Source organism: Triticum urartu, chromosome 3 (genome assembly GCF_003073215.2).
Source record: "Triticum urartu cultivar G1812 chromosome 3, Tu2.1, whole genome shotgun sequence".
Lineage (NCBI taxonomy): Eukaryota > Viridiplantae > Streptophyta > Magnoliopsida > Poales > Poaceae > Triticum > Triticum urartu.
In genome coordinates, this window is record NC_053024.1 from 49,513,715 (window position 1) to 49,530,968 (window position 17,254).

Consider the following 17,254-nt stretch of genomic DNA (forward strand, 5'->3'; position numbering starts at 1 on the left):
TTGTTTTAACTGAAGGCCAAACTCGTAACTCAAATATTTTACTTCTGTGATCATATCGTAGAAACTTTTATTTTTGTTACGATGATTCTCCACTTCACTCTGAAACTCTTTGAACTTTTCAAATGTTTCAGACTTGTGTTTCATTAAGTAGATATACCCATATCTACTCAAATCATCTGTGAAGGTCAGAAAATAATGATACTTGCCATGAGCCTTAACACTCATCGGACCGCATACATCAGTATGTTTTATTTCCAATAAGTCAGTTGCTCGCTCCATTGTTCCGGAGAACGGAGTCTTAGTCATCTTGCCCATGAGGCTTGGTTCGCAAGCATCAAGTGATTCATAATCAAGTGATTCCAAAAGTCCATCAGCATGGACTGTCTTCATGCGCTTTACACCAATATGACCTAAACGGCAGTGCCACAAATAAGTTGCACTATCATTATTAACTTTGCATCTTTTGGCTTCAATATTATGAAAATGTGTATCACCATGATCGAGATCCAACAAACCATTTTCATTGGGTGTGTAACCATATAAGGTTTTATTCATGTAAACAGAACAACAATTTATTCTCTTACTTAAATAAATAACTGTATTGCAATAAACATGATCAAACCATATTCATGCTCAACGCAAACACCAAATAACACTTATTTAGGTTTAACACTAATCCCGAAAGTATAGGGAGTGTGCGATGATGATCATATCAATCTTGGAATCACTTCCAACACACATCATCACTTCACCCTTAACTAGTCTCTGTTTATTTTTCAACTCCCATTTCGAGTTACCACTCTTAGCAACTGAACCAGTATCAAATACCGAGGGGTTGCTATAAACACTAGTAAAGTACATATCAATAACATGTATATCAAATATAGCTTTGCTCACTTTGCCATCCTTCTTATCCACCAAATACTTGGGGTAGTTCCGCTCCTAGTGACCAGTCCCTTTGCAGTAGAAGCACTTAGTCTCAGGCTTAGGTCCAGACATGGGTTTCTTCACTTGAGCAGCAACTTGTTTGCCGTTCTCCTTGAAGTTCCCCTTCTTCCCTTTGCCCTTTCTCTTGAAACTAGTGGTCTTGTCAACCATCAACACTTGATGTTTTTCTTGATTTCTACCTTCGCCGATTTTTACATCGCGAAGAGCTTGGGAATTGTTTTCGTCATCCCTTGCATATTATAGTTCATCACTAAGTTCTACTAACTTGGTGATTGTGACTAGAGAATTATGTCAATCACTATTTTATCTGGAAGATTAACTCCCACTTGATTCAAGCGATTGTAGTACCCAGACAATCTGAGCACATGCTTACTGCTTGAGCTATTCTCCTCCATCTTTTAGCTATAGAACTTGTTGGAGACTTCATATCTCTCAACTCGGGTATTTGCTTGAAATATTAATTTCAACTCCTGGAACATCTCATATGGTCCATGACGTTCAAAACATCTTTGAAATCCTGATTCTAAGCTGTTAAGCATGGTGCACTAAACTATCAAGTAGTCATCATATTGAGCTAGCCAAACGTTCATAACGTCTGCATCTGCTCCTGCAATAGGTTAGTCACCTAGTGGTGCATCAAGGACATAATTCTTCTGTGCATCAATGAGGATAATCCTCAGATCACGGATCCAATCCGCACCATTGCTACTAACATTTTTCAACATAATTTTTCTCTAGGAACACAATAAACTGGGAGCAACATCGCGAGCTATTGATCTACAACATAGATATGCTAATACTACCAGGACTAAGTTCATGATAAATTAAAGTTCAATTAATCATATTACTTAAGAACTCCCACTTAGACAGACATCCCTCTAATCTTCTAAGTGATTACGTGATCCATATCAACTAAACCATGTTCGATCATCACGTGAGATGGAGTAGTTTCAATGGTGAACATCACTATGTTGATCATATCTACTATATGATTCACGCTCGACCTTTCGGTCTCCGTGTTCCAAGGCCATATCTGTTATATGCTAGGCTCATCAAGTTTAACCTGAGTATTCCGCGTGTGCAACTGTTTTACACCCGTTGTATTTGAACGTAGAGCTTATCACACCCGATCATCACGTGGTGTCTCAGCACGAAGAACTTTCGCAACGGTGCATACTCAGGGAGAACACTTGTACCTTGATAATTTAGTGACAGATTATCTTATAAAGCTACCGCCGAACTAAGCAAAATAAGATGTATAAAAGATAAACATCACATGCAATCATAATATGTGACATGATATGGCTATCATCATCTTGTGCCTTTGATCTCCATCTCCAAAGCATCGTCATGATCTCCATCGTCACCGGCATGACACCATGATCTCCATCATCTTGATCTATATCAATGTGTCGTCACATGGTTGTCTCACCAACAATTGCTCTTGCAACTATTGCTATCGCATAGCGATAAAGTAAAGCAATTATTTGGCGCTTGCATCTTATGCAATAGAGAGATAACCATAAGGCTTTTGCCAGTTGCCGATAACTTCAACAAAACATGATCATCTTATACAACAACTTATATCTCATCACGTCTTGACCATATCACATCACAACATGCCCTACAAAAACAAGTTAGACGTCCTCTACTTTGTTGTTGCAAGTTTTACGTGGCTGCTACGGGCTAAGCAAGAACCGTTCTTACCTACGCATCAAAACCACAACGATAGTTTGTCAAGTTAGTGTTGTTTTAACCTTCTCAAGGACCGGGCGTAGCCACACTCGGTTTAACTAAAGTTGGAGAAACTGACACCCGCCAGCCACCAGTGTGCAAAGCACGTCGGTAGAACCAGTCTCGCGTAAGCGTACGCGTAATGTCGGTCTGGGCCGCTTCATCCAACAATACCGCCGAACCAAAGTATGACATGTTGGTAAGCAGTATGACTTATATCGCCCACAACTCACTTGTGTTCTACTCGTGCATAACATCAACGCATAAAACCTAGGCTCGGATGCCACTGTTGGGGAACGTAGTAATTTCAAAAAAATTCCTACGCACACGCAAGATCATGGTGATGCATAGCAACGAGAGGGGAGAGTGTTGTCTACGTACCCTCGTAGACCGGCAACGGAAGCGTTGACACAACGTAGAGGAAGTAGTCGTACGTCTTCCCGATCCGACCTATCCAAGTACCGAACGTACGGCACCTCCGAGTTCTGCACACATTCAACTCGGTGACGTCCCTCGAGCTCCGATCCAGCAAAGTGTTGAGGGAGAGTTTCGTCAGCATGACGGCGTGATGACGGTGATGATGTTCTACTGATGCAGGGCTTCGCCTAAGCACCGCTACGATATGACCGAGGTGGAATATGGTGGAAGGGGGCACCGCACACAGCTAAGGAATGATCACGAAGATCAACTTGTGTGTCATGGGGTGCCCCCTTGCCCCCGTATATAAAGGAGGGAGAGGGAAGGTGCGGCCAGCCCAAGGAGTGCGCCTGGAGGAGTCCTACTCCCACCGGGAGTAGGACTCCCCCCTCTTGCCTTGTTGGAAAAGGAAGGGGAAGGGAGAAAGAGGAAAGGCCTCCCCCCCCTTCCTTGTCCTATTCGGACTAGGGGGGAGGGGCGCGCGGCCTGCCCTGGCCGGCCCTCCTCTTCTCCCTTAGGGCCCATGTAGGTGTTGGGGAACGTAGTAATTTCAAAAAAATTCCTATGCACACGCAAGATCATGGTGATGCATAACAACGAGAGGGGAGAGTGTGTTCTACATACCCTCGTAGACCGACAGCGGAAGCGTTATGACAACACAGTTGATGTAGTTGTACGTCTTCACGGCCCGACCGATCAAGCACCGAAACTACGGCACCTCCGAGTTTTAGCACACGTTCAGCTCGATGACGATCCCCGGACTCCGTTCCAGCAAAGTGTCGGGGAAGAGTTCCGTCAGCACAACGGCGTGGTGACGATCTTGATGTTCTACCGTCGCAGGGCTTCGCCTAAGCACCGCTGCAATATTATCGAGGAGTATGGTGGAAGGGGGCACCGCACACGGCTAAGAAAACGATCACGTGGATCAACTTGTGTATCTAGGGGTGCCCCCTGCCCCCGTATATAAAGGAGCAAGGGGAGGAGGCCAGCCGGCCCTAGGGCGCGCCAAGGAGGAGGAGTCCTCCTCCTACTAGGAGTAGGACTCCCCTCTTTCCTACTCCTACTAGGAGGGGGAAAGGAAGGGGAAGAGGGAGAAGGAAAGGGGGCGGCGCCCCCCTCTCCTAGTCCAATTCGGACCAGAGGGGGAGGGGGGCGCGGCCCACCCTGGCCGCCCCTCTCTTTCTCCACTAGGGCCCATAAGGCCCATTACTTCTCTTGGGGGGGTTCCGGTAACCCTCCGGCACTCCGGTTTTCTCCGAAATCATCCGGAACACTTCCGGTGTCCGAATATAGCCGTCCAATATATCAATCTTTATGTCTCGACCATTTCGAGACTCCTCGTCATGTCCATGATCACATCCGGGACTCCAAACTAACTTCGGCACATCAAAACTCATAAACTCATAATATAACTGTCATCGAAACCTTAAGTGTGCAGACCCTATGGGTTCGAGAACAATGTAGACATGACCGAGACATGTCTCCGGTCAATAACCAATAACGGAACCTAGATGCTCATATTGGCTCCCACATATTCTACGAAGATCTTTATCGGTCAGACCGCATAACAACATACGTTGTTCCCTTTGTCATCGGTATGTTACTTGCCCGAGATTCGATCGTCGGTATCTCAATACCTAGGTCAATCTCGTTACCGGCAAGTCTCTTTACTCGTTTCGTAATACATCATCTCGCAACTAACTCATTAGTTGCAATGCTTGCAAGGCTTATGTGATGTGCATTACCGAGAGGGCCCAGAGATACCTCTCCGACAATCGGAGTGACAAATCCAAATCTCGAAATACGCCAACCCAACATGTACCTTTGGAGACACCTGTAGATCTCCTTTATAATCACCCAGTTACGTTGTGACGTTTGGTAGCACACAAAGTGTTCCTCCCGTAAACGGGAGTTGCATAATCTCATAGTCATAGGAACATGTGTAAGTCATGAAGAAAGCAATAGCAACATACTAAACGATCGGGTGCTAAGCTAATGGAATGGGTCATGTCAATCATATCATTCTCCTAATGATGTGATCCCATTAATCAAATAACAACACATGTCTATGGTTAGGAAACATAACCATCTTTGATTAACGAGCTAGTCAAGTAGAGGCATACTAGTGACTTTTAGTTTGTCTATGTATTCACACAAGTATTATGTTTCCGGATAATACAATTCTAGCATGAATAATAAACATTTATCATGAAATAAGGAAATAAATAATAACTTTATTATTGCCTCTAGGGCATATTTCCTTCAGTCTCCCACTTGCACTAGAGTCAATAATCTAGTTCACATCGACATGTGATTTAACATCAATAGTTCACATCTTTATGTGGTTAACACCCATAGTTCACATCGACATGTGACCAACACCCAAAGGGTTTACTAGAGTCAGTGATCTAGTTCACATCGCTATGTGATTAACACCCAAAGAGTACTAAGGTGTGATCATGTTTTGCTTGTGAGATAATTTTAGTCAACGGGTCTGTCATATTCAGATCCGTAAGTATTTTGCAAATTTCTATGTCTACAATGCTCTGCACGGAGCTACTTTAGCTAATTGCTCCCACTTTCAATATGTATCCAGATGAAGACTTAGAGTCATCCGGATCAGTGCCAAAACTTGTATCAACGTAACCCTTTTACGATGAATCTTTTGTCACCTCCATAATCGAGAAACATATCCTTATTCCACTAAGGATAATTTTGACCGCTGTCCAGTGATCTACTCCTAGATCACTATTGTACTCCCTTGCCAACATCAGTGTAGGGTATACAATAGATCTGGTACACGGCATGGCATACTTTATAGAACCTATGGCTGAAGCATAGGGAATGACTTTCATTCTCTTTCTATCTTCTGCCGTGGTCGGGTTTTGAGTCTTACTCAATTTCACACCTTGTAACACAGGCAAGAACTCTTTCTTTGACTGTTCCATTTTGAACTACTTCAAAATCTTGTCAAGGTATGTACTCATTGAAAAAACTTATCAAGCGTCTTGATCTATCTCTATAGATCTTGATGCTCAATATGTAAGCAGCTTCACCGAGGTCTTTCTTTGAAAAACTCCTTTCAAACACTCCTTTATGCTTTGCAGAATAATTCTACATTATTTCTGATCAATAATATGTCATTCACATATACTTGTCAGAAATGTTGTAGTGCTCCCACTCACTTTCTTGTAAATACAGGCTTCACCACAAGTCTGTATAAAACTATATACTTTGATCATCTCATCAAAGCGCATATTCCAACTCCGAGATGCTTGCACCAGTCCATAGATGGATCGCTGGAGCTTGCATATTTTGTTAACACTTTTAGGATTGACAAAACCTTCTGGTTGCATCATATACAACTCTTCTTTAAGAAATCCATTAAGGATTGTAGTTTTGTTATCCATTTGCCAGATTTCATAAAATGCGGCAATTGCTAACATGATCCGGATAGACTTTAAGCATCGATACGAGTGAGAAAATCTCATCGTAGTCAACACCTTGAACTTTGTCAAAAACCTTTTTCGACAAGTCTAGCTTTGTAGATAGTAACACTACTACCAGCGTCCGTCTTCCTCTTGAAGATCCATTTATTTTCAATTGCTTGCCGATCATTGAGCAAGTCAACCAAAGTCCATACTTTGTTTTCATACATGGATCCTATCTCAGATTTCATGGCCTCAAGCCATTTCGCGGAATCTGGGCTCATCATCGCTTCCTCATAGTTCGCAAGTTCGTCATGGTCTAGTAACATGACTTCCAGAACAGGATTACCGTACCACACTGGTGCGGATCTCACTCTGGTTTACCTACGAGATTCGGTAGTAACTTGATCTGAAGTTACATGATCATCATCATTAGCTTCCTCACTAATTGGTGTAGTAGTCACAAGAACAGATTTCTGTGATAAACTGCTTTCCAATAAGGGAGAAGGTACAATTACCTTATCAAGTTTTCTACTTTCCTCCCACTCACTTATTTCGAGAAAAACTCCTTTTCTGGAAAGGATCCATTCTCAGCAACGAATATCTTGCCTTCGGATCTATGATAGAAGGTGTACCCAACATTTTCTTTTGGGTATCCTATGAAGACGCACTTCTCCGATTTGGGTTTGAGCTTATCAGGATGAAACTTTTTCTTATAAGCATTGCAACCCCAAACTTTAAGAAACGACAACTTTGGTTTCTTGCTAAACCACAGTTCATACAGTGTCGTCTCAAAGGATTTAGATGGTGCCCCTTTTTTTCGTGAATGCAGCTGTCTCTAATGCATGATCCCAAAACGATATTAGTAAATCGGTAAGAAACATCATAGATTGTACTATATCCAATAAAGTACGGTTATGACGTTCGGACACACCATTATGTTGCGGTGTTCCAGGTGGCATGAGTTTGTGAAACTATTCCACATTGTTTTAATTGAAGACCAAACTCGTAACTCAAGTATTCGTCTCTGCGATCAGATCATGGAAACCTTATCTTCTTGTCACGATGATTTTCCACTTCACTCTGAAATACTTTGAACTTCAAATGTTTCAGACTTATGTTTCATCAAGTAGATATACCCATATCTACTTAAATCATCTGTGAAGGTCAGAAAATAATGATACCTGTCGCGAGCCTCAATATTCATCGGACCACATACATCAGTATGTATGATTTCCAACAAATCTGTTGCTCGCTCCATTGTTCCGAAAAACGGAGTCTTAGTCATCTTGCCCATGAGGCATGGTTCGCAAGCATCAACTGATTCATAATCAAGTGATTCCAAAAGCCCATCAGTATGGAGTTTCTTCATGCGCTTTACACTGATATGACCTAAACGGCAGTGCCACAAATAAGTTGCACTATCATTATTAACTTTGCATTTTTTGGCTTCAATATTATGAATATGTGTAACACTACGATCGAGATCCAACTAACTATTTTCATTGGGTGTATGACCATCGAAGGTTTTATTCATGTAAACAGAACAACAATTATTCTCTGACTTTAATGAATAACCGTATTGCAATAAACATGATCAAATCATATTCATGCTCAATGCAAACACCAAATAACACTTATTTAGTTTCAACACTAATCCCGAAAGTATAGGGAGTGTGCGATGATGATCATATCAATCTTGGAACTACTTCCAACACACATCGTCACCTCACCCTTTACTAGTTTCTGTTTATTCTGTAACTCCCATTTTGAGTTACTAATCTTAGCAACTGAACTAGTATCAAATACTGAGGGGTTGCTATAAACACTAGTAAAGTACACATCAATAACATGTATATCAAATATACTTATGTTCACTTTGCCATCCTTCTTATCCGCCAATCACTTGGGGTAGTTCCGCTTCCAGTGACCAGTCCCTTTGCAGTAGAAACACTTAGTCTCAGGCTTAGGACCAGACTTGGGCTTCTTCACTTGAGTAGCAACTTGCTTGTTGTTCTTCTTGAAGTTCCCCTTCTTCCCTCTGCCCTTTTCTTGAAACTAGTGGTCTTGTCTACCATCAACACTTGATGTTTTTCTCGATTTCTACCTTCGTCAATTTCAGCATTACGAAGAGCTTGGGAATCGTTTCCGTTATCCCTTGCATATCATAGTTCATCACGAAGTTCTACTAACTTGGTGATGGTGACTAGAGAATTCTGTCAATCACTATCTTATCTGGAAGATTAACTCCCACTTGATTCAAGCGATTGTAGTATCGAGACAATCTGAGCACATGCTCACTAGTTGAGCGATTCTCCTCCATCTTTTAGCTATATAACTTGTTGGAGACTTCATATCTCTCAACTCGGGTATTTGCTTGAAATATTAACTTCAACTCCTGGAACATCTCATATGGTCCATGACGTTCAAAACGTCTTTGAAGTCCCGATTCTAAGCCGTTTAAGCATGGTGCACTAAACTATCAAGTAGTCATCATATTGAGCTAGCCAAATGTTCATAACATCTGCATTTGCTCCTGCAATAGGTTTGTCACCTAGCGGTGCATCAAGGACATAATTCTTCTGTGCAGCAATGAGGATAAACCTCAGATCACGGATCCAATCCGCATCATTGCTACTAACATTTTTCAACTTAGCTTTCTCTAGGAACATATCAAAAATAAAACAGGGAAGCAACAACGCGAGCTATTGATCTACAACATGATTTGCAAAATACTACCAGGACTAAGTTCATGATAAATTTAAGTTCAATTAATCATATTACTTAAGAACTCCCACTTAGATAGACATCCCTCTAATCCTCTAAGTGATCACGTGATCCAAATCAACTAAACCATGTCCGATCATCACGTGAGATAGAGTAGTTTCATAGGTGAACATCGCTATGTTGATCATATCTACTATATGATTCATGCTCGACCTTTCGGTCTCTGTGTTCCAAGGCCATATCTGTATATGCTTGGCTCGTCAAGTATAACCTGAGTATTCTGCGTGTGCAACTGTTTTGCACCCGTTGTATTTGAACGTAGAGCCTATCACACCCGATCATCACGTGGTGTCTCAGCACGAAGAACTTTCGCAACGGTGCATACTCAGGGAGAACACTTCTTGATAATTAGTGAGAGATCATCTTAAAATGCTACCGTCAATCAAAGCAAGATAAGATGCATAAAAGATAAACATCACATGCAATCAAAATATGTGACATGATATGGCCATGATCATCTTGCGCCTTTGATCTCCATCTCCAAAGCATCATCATGATCTCCATCGTCACCGGCATGACACCATGATCTCCATCATCTTGATCTATATCAATGTGTCGTCATATGGTCGTCTCGCCAACAATTGCTCTTGCAACTATTGCTATCCCATAGCGATAAAGTAAAGCAATTATTTGGCGCTTGCATCTTATGCAATAGAGAGACAACCATAAGGCTTTTGTTAGTTGCCGATAACTTCAACAAAACATGATCATCTCATACAACAACTTATATCTCATCACGTCTTGACCATATCACATCACAACATGCCCTGCAAAAACAAGTTAGACGTCCTCTACTTTGTTGTTGCAAATTTTACATGGCTGCAACGGGCTTAGCAAGAACCGTTCTTACCTACGCATCAAAACCACAATGATAGTTTGTCAAGTTGGTGTTGTTTTAACCTTCACAAGGACCGGGCGTAGCCACACTCGGTTCAACTAAAGTTGGAGAAACTGACACCCGCTAGTCACCTGTGTGCATAGCACGGCGGTAAAACCAGTCTCGCGTAAGCGTACGCGTAATGTCGGTCCGGGCCGCTTCATCCAACAATACCACCGAACCAAAGTATGACATGCTGGTAAGCAGTATGACTTATATCGCCCACAACTCACTTGTGTTCTACTCGTGCATATAACATCAACACATAAAACCTAGGCTCTGATACCACTGTTGGGGAACGTAGTAATTTCAAAAAAATTCCTACGCACACGCAAGATCATGGTGATGCATAGCAACGAGAGGGGAGAGTGCGATCTACATACCATTGTAGACCGACAGCGGAAGCGTTAGCACAACGCGGTTGATGTAGTCGTACGTCTTCACGGCCCGACCGATCAAGCACCGAAACTACGACACCTCCGAGTTCTAGCACACGTTCAGCTTGATGACGATCCCCGGACTCCGATCCAGCAAAGTGTCGGGGAAGAGTTCCGTCAACACAACGGCTGGTGACGATCTTGATGTACTACCGTCACAGGGCTTCGCCTAAGCACCGCTACAATATTATCGAGGATTATGGTGGAAGGGGGCACCGCACACGGCTAAGAATACGATCACGTGGATCAACTTCTGTATCTAGGGGTGCCCCCTGCCCCCGTATATAAAGGATCAAGGGGAGGAGGCCGGCCAGCACGAGGGCGCGCCAAGGAGGAGTCCTACTCCCACCGGGAGTAGGATTCCCCCCCCCCCTTTCCTAGTTGGAATAGGATTCGGGAGGGGGAAAGAGGAGAGAGAGAAGGAAGGGGGGCGCCGCCCCCTCTCCTTGTCCTATTCGGACTAGGGGGGAGGGGCGCGCGGCCCCGCCCTGGCCACCTCTTCTCTCTTCCACTAAAGCCCACTAAGACCCATATACCTCCCGGGGGGGTTCCGGTAACCTCCCGGTACTCCGGTAAAATCCCGATTTCACCCGGAACACTTCCGATATCCAAATATAGGCTTCTAATATATCAATCTTTATGTCTCGACCATTTCGAGACTCCTCGTCATGTCCGTGATCACATCCGGGACTCCGAACAAATCTTCGGTACATCAAAATGCATAAACTCATAATATAACTGTCATCGAAACCTTAAGCGTGCGGACCCTACGGGTTCGAGAACAATGTAGACATGACCAAGACACGTCTCCGGTTAATAACCAATAGCGGAGCCTGGATGCTCATATTGGCTCCCACATATTCAACGAAGATCTTTATCGGTCAGACCGCATAACAACATACGTTGTTCCCTTTGTCATCGGTATGTTACTTGCCCGAGATTTGATCGTCGGTATCTCAATACCTAGTTCAATCTCGTTACCGGCAAGTCTCTTTACTTGTTTCGTAATACATCATCTCGCAACTAACTCATTAGTTGCAATGCTTGCAAGGCTTATGTGATGTGCATTACCAAGAGGGCCCAGAGATACCTCTCCGACAATCGGAGTGACAAATCCTAATCTCGAAATACGACAACCCAACATTTACCTTTGGAGACACCTGTAGAGCTCCTTTATAATCACTCAGTTACGTGTGACGTTTGGTAGCACACAAAGTGTTCCTCCGGCAAACGGGAGTTGCATAATCTCATAGTCATAGGAACATGTATAAGTCATGAAGAAAGCAATAGCAACATACTAAACGATCGAGTGCTAAGCTGACGGAATGGGTCAAGTCAATCACATCATTCTCCTAATGATGTGATCCCGTTAATCAAATAACAACTCTTTGTCTATGGTTAGGAAACATAACCATCTTTGATTAACGAGCTAGTCAAGTAGAGGCATACTAGTGACACTCTGTTTGTCTATGTATTCACACATGTATTATGTTTCCGGTTAATACAATTCTAGCATGAATAATAAACATTTATCATGAAATAAGGAAATAAATAATAACTTTATTATTGCCTCTAGGGCATATTTCCTTCAGTAGGCCCAATAACCCTCGGGGGGTTCCGGTAACCCCCTGGTACTTCGGTAAATTCCCGATTTCACCCGGAACATTTCCGATATCCAAATATAGGCTTCAATATATCAATCTTTATGTCTCGACCATTTTGAGACTCCTCGTCATGTCTATGATCACATCCGGGACACCGAACAACCTTCGGTACATCAAAACACAAAAACCCTAATTACGATCGTCACCGAACTTTAAGCATGCGGACCCTACGGGTTCGAGAACTATGTAGACATGACCGAGACACGTCTCCGGTCAATAACCAATAGCGGAACCTGGATGCTCATATTGGCTCCTACATATTCTACGAAGATCTTTATCGGTTAGACCGCATAACAATATACGTTGTTCCCTTTGTCATCGGTATGTTACTTGCCCGAGATTCGATCGTCGGTATCTCAATACCTAGTTCAATCTCGTTACCGGCAAGTCTCTTTAATCATTCTGTAATACATCATCCCGCAACTAACTTATTTAGTTGCAATGCTTGCAAGGCTTGAGTGATGTGCATTACCGAGAGGGCCCAGAGATACCTCTCCGACAATCGGAGTGACAAATCCTAATCTTGAAATACGCCAACCCAACAAATACCTTCGGAGACACCTGTAGAGCACCTTTATAATCACCCATTTACGTTGTGACGTTTGGTAGCACACAAAGTGTTCCTCCGGTAAACGGGAGTTGCATAATCTCATAGTCATAGGAACATGTATAAGTCATGAAGAAAGCAATAGCAACAAACTAAACGATCAAGTGCTATGCTAACGGAATGGGTCAAGTCAATCACATCATTCTCTAATGATGTGACCCCATTAATCAAATGACAACTCATGTCTATGGCTAGGAAACTTAACCATCTTTGATTCAACGAGCTAGTCAAGTAGAGGCATACTAGTGACACTCTATTTGTCTATGTATTCACACATGTATTATGTTTCCGGTTAATACAATTCTAGCATGAATCATAAACATTTATCATGAAATAAGGAAATAAATAATAACTTTATTATTGCCTCTAGGGCATATTTCCTTCAGTTGGTTTAATTCGTGTTCGGTACTTTGATAATTTGTTATGTGGGTGGACCGGTGCTTAGGTGTTGTTCTTACTTGAACAAACCTCCTACTTATGATTAACCCTCCCGCAAGCATCCGCAACTACGAGAAAAGTATTAAGAATAAATTCTAACCATAGCATTAAACTTTTGGATCCAATCGGTCCCTTACGGAATAGCGCATAAAGTGGGGTTTAAGTTTCTGTCACTCTGGCAACCCATCATCTAATTGCTACTCCACAATGCATTCCCTTAGGCCCAAAATATGGTGAAGTGTCATGTAGTCAACGTTCACATGACACCACTAAGGGAATCACAACATACATACTATCAAAATATCGAACACATATCAAATTCACATGATTACTTGCAACATGATCTCTCCTGTGACCTCAAGAACAAAGGTAACTACTCATAAATGATAAACATGCTCATGATCAGAGGAGTATTAAATAGCATATTAGATCTGAACATATAATTTTCCACCAAATAAACCATGTAGTAATCAACTACAAGATGTAATCAACACTACTAGTCACCCACAAGTACCAATCTATAGTTCCGGTAACAAGATTGAACACAAGAGATGAACTAGGGTTTGAGAGGAGATGGTGCTGTTGAAGATGTTGATGGAGATTGCCCTCCCCAAGATGGGAGAGTTGTTGGTGATGATGATGACGATCATTTCCCCCTCCGAGAGGGAAGTTCCCCCGGAGGAATCGCTCCGCCAGAGGGCTCCTGCCCAAGTTCCGCCTCAAGGCGGCGGCGCTTCATCCCGAAAGTCCTCCCCTTATTTTTTCTAGGTCAAAATGACTTATATACCATAATATGGGCACCGGAGGTGGGCCGAGGGGAGCACAACCCACCAGGGCGCGCCTGGGCTCCCTGGCGCGCCTAGGTGGGTTGTGCCCACCTGGTGGGCCCCCTCTGGTACTTATTGGCTCCAATAATTCTTATATATTCCATAAAAAATCCTCGTGAAGTTTCAGCTTATTTGGAGTTGTGCAGAATAGGTAGCCTGACGTAGCTTTTCTAGATCTAGATTTCCAGCTGCCGGAATTCTCCCTCTTGGTGTGTTCCTTGCAAAATGTTAGAGAAAAGGCATTAGAATTACTCCAAAAGGCATTATTATGGATAAAAACATTATAAATAACAGTAAGAAAACATGATGCAAAATGGACGTATCACCTACGGGTTCGAGAACTATGTAAACATGACCGAGATCTTCGATCAATAACCAACAGCGGAACCTGGATGCTCATATTGGTTCCTACATATTCTACGAAGATCTTTATCGGTCAAACCGTAATGACAACATACGTTATTCCCTTTGTCATTGGTATGTTACTTGCCCGAGATTCGATCGTCGGTATCTTCATACCTAGTTCAATCTCGTTACCGGCAAGTCTCTTTGCTCGTTCTGTAATTCATCATCCCACAACTAAATCATTAGTCACATTGCTTGCAAGGCTTATTATGATGTGCATTACCGAGAGGGCCCAGAGATACCTCTTTGATACTCGGGGTGACAAATCCTGATCTCGATCTATGCCAACCCAACAAACACCTTCGGAGATACCTGTAGAGAATCTTTATAATCACCTAATTACGTTGTGACATTTGATAGTACACAAGGTATTCCTCCGGTATCCGGGAGTTGCATAATCTCATAGTCAAAGGAATATGTATATGTCATGAAGAAAGCAATAGCAATAAAACTTAACGATCATTATGCTAAGCTAACGGATGGGTCGTGTCCATCACATCATTCTCCTAATGATGTGATCCCGTTCATCAAATGACAACACATGTCTATGGTTAGGAAACTTAATCATCTTTGATTAACGAGCTAGTCTAGTAGAGGCTTACTAGGGACACGGTGTTTTGTCTATGTATCCACACATGTATCAAGTTACCGGTTAATACAATTCTAGCATGAATAATAAACATTTATCATGATATAAGGAAATATAACATAACAACTTTATTATTGCCTCTAGGGCATATTTCCTTCACAAAGGACACTAGAGCCGCAATCACAATGAAGCCAACAGTCGTCCACCCGTCAGCATCACCATCACCATCATCGTCGGTGATTCCAAATGACGGCACAGATGGAGTGGGTGGAGTGTCGGCAACATTTAGTGTCCGGATGTAGATTGCATAGATGACGAGCAGTGAGAAGGAAAGAGAGATGAATCGCCCTACATGCCAACTACAAAACAAATTCAAGCCTTGAGGTGCCAAACATTCCAATGGGCAACCCCACGCTGCCCCGCCCCCCAAGCGGCAGCAAATGCAGCCAATATCCAACCGCCATAGCGACTAGGCAACTAGGGTCGAATCCAAAATATAATGCCCAGCGTAGTACCTAGATAAAAAATGTAACCAATCTGCCTCTTGGTCCATATTTGGCCATCCTCCTGAGAAGGTGTATATAATATCAGTATATCTACTCCATGAATACAATCCATTTTATCAACATAAGTCCCTAGCCTTAGGGAAGACTAGATTCAATCATGTTAATCTTCTGATAAGAGTCAAAGAGTGAATTTCTGCAAATCAGTGCAAGTGATTGAGTACTTCAGTGTTATTTATTAAGGAAAGAACCCTCAATTTGAAGCAAATTATCTAGTAATTCCTTCAATAAAATATCTGAATTCAAGAACAGGTAAATGAAATCGGATAAAATTGTACTCCCTCCAATCAACTTTGTACTAAATCAGCGACAATTAATATGGATCGGAGGGACTACCTGTTACTAGCACAAGCAATAGTAGGCCATAGTGTCTTCCTATTATTTTCGTTTCATCCTTCTGAATATAACATGGTGTCAAGATTATACAAGACATATTCAAGATCTCTTACATGTGACCTGATCATTGCATTCATGTTATCTTGCTCAGTTTCTTGTGTAGTCACCTCTTTCTAATCAATGTCCTGAGTACACATTTTCAAAGCTTAGGCCTATAATAGAGACATCATCAATGGCAATTCCAAAATTATGTGCCTAGTCTGTCAGTATCTTTCTAATCTCCAACCTCACACAACTTGAAATTAAAGGGGAAGCGAGCAAACAATTGGCATCCACAAGTAATATATTCTGTCATTAATATATACAAGCATGCCTACGCAATGCATAGGGTGAATCATACATCTTGCTCTGTTGTAAGATGACTGTCATTGTATTTAGCAACTGCAACTTTCAGTATTTCATGAATGGTTGAATATAAACTCCTCTCTCCAAGTTCTCATTCGACCTTGTAAGAACACGAAGTCCCATTTTCACCTGCCAGATAGGGTAAATTTATCAAAGGTATGAGAAAAAACTCATGTGTTCTATAATGTAGATTAGCAGCAAGAGAAACTAGGAACGCAAAAGCAGATGGCATTAACTAATCCACATGATAAATGTAAATTAAATTGATGTACGGAATACAATTGCTATTGGAAGAAAAGTAAAACCAAATAAGAATAACCCTTGTATAGAGGAATATATTATGATAAGCTGAAAAGGAACTGTCGGTCTAACCATTTTTGGTTTGTTGCACACGGGAATGCACTTTCAGAAACCGAAAAAAGTACTGTCAGGTTATTCACAAACAAACATAACTTCGTGCTGGAACTGAAAAGACCTACTCATAATAACCCGGTCATTATGTTCATCCATATGCTGAAATGAATACGGTGATGAACTCTATGTAATCCATCATACTAAGAGCAATAACAACAACACCTTATGACACTCCAGAAGCCATCTATACAGCCGAAATAAATGAATATAGATAAAAGCATGACACACACACGCACAAAGGTAATACAAATGCTTCTATAATGCAGTGATATGATAGAAATGCCACAAATACCATCAGTGAATAATTGCCAATTCATTGAACTTCACACTGATCTTTGCTGAGGTTAATTTGTGACCGCCACTAAAACATGCGACGGT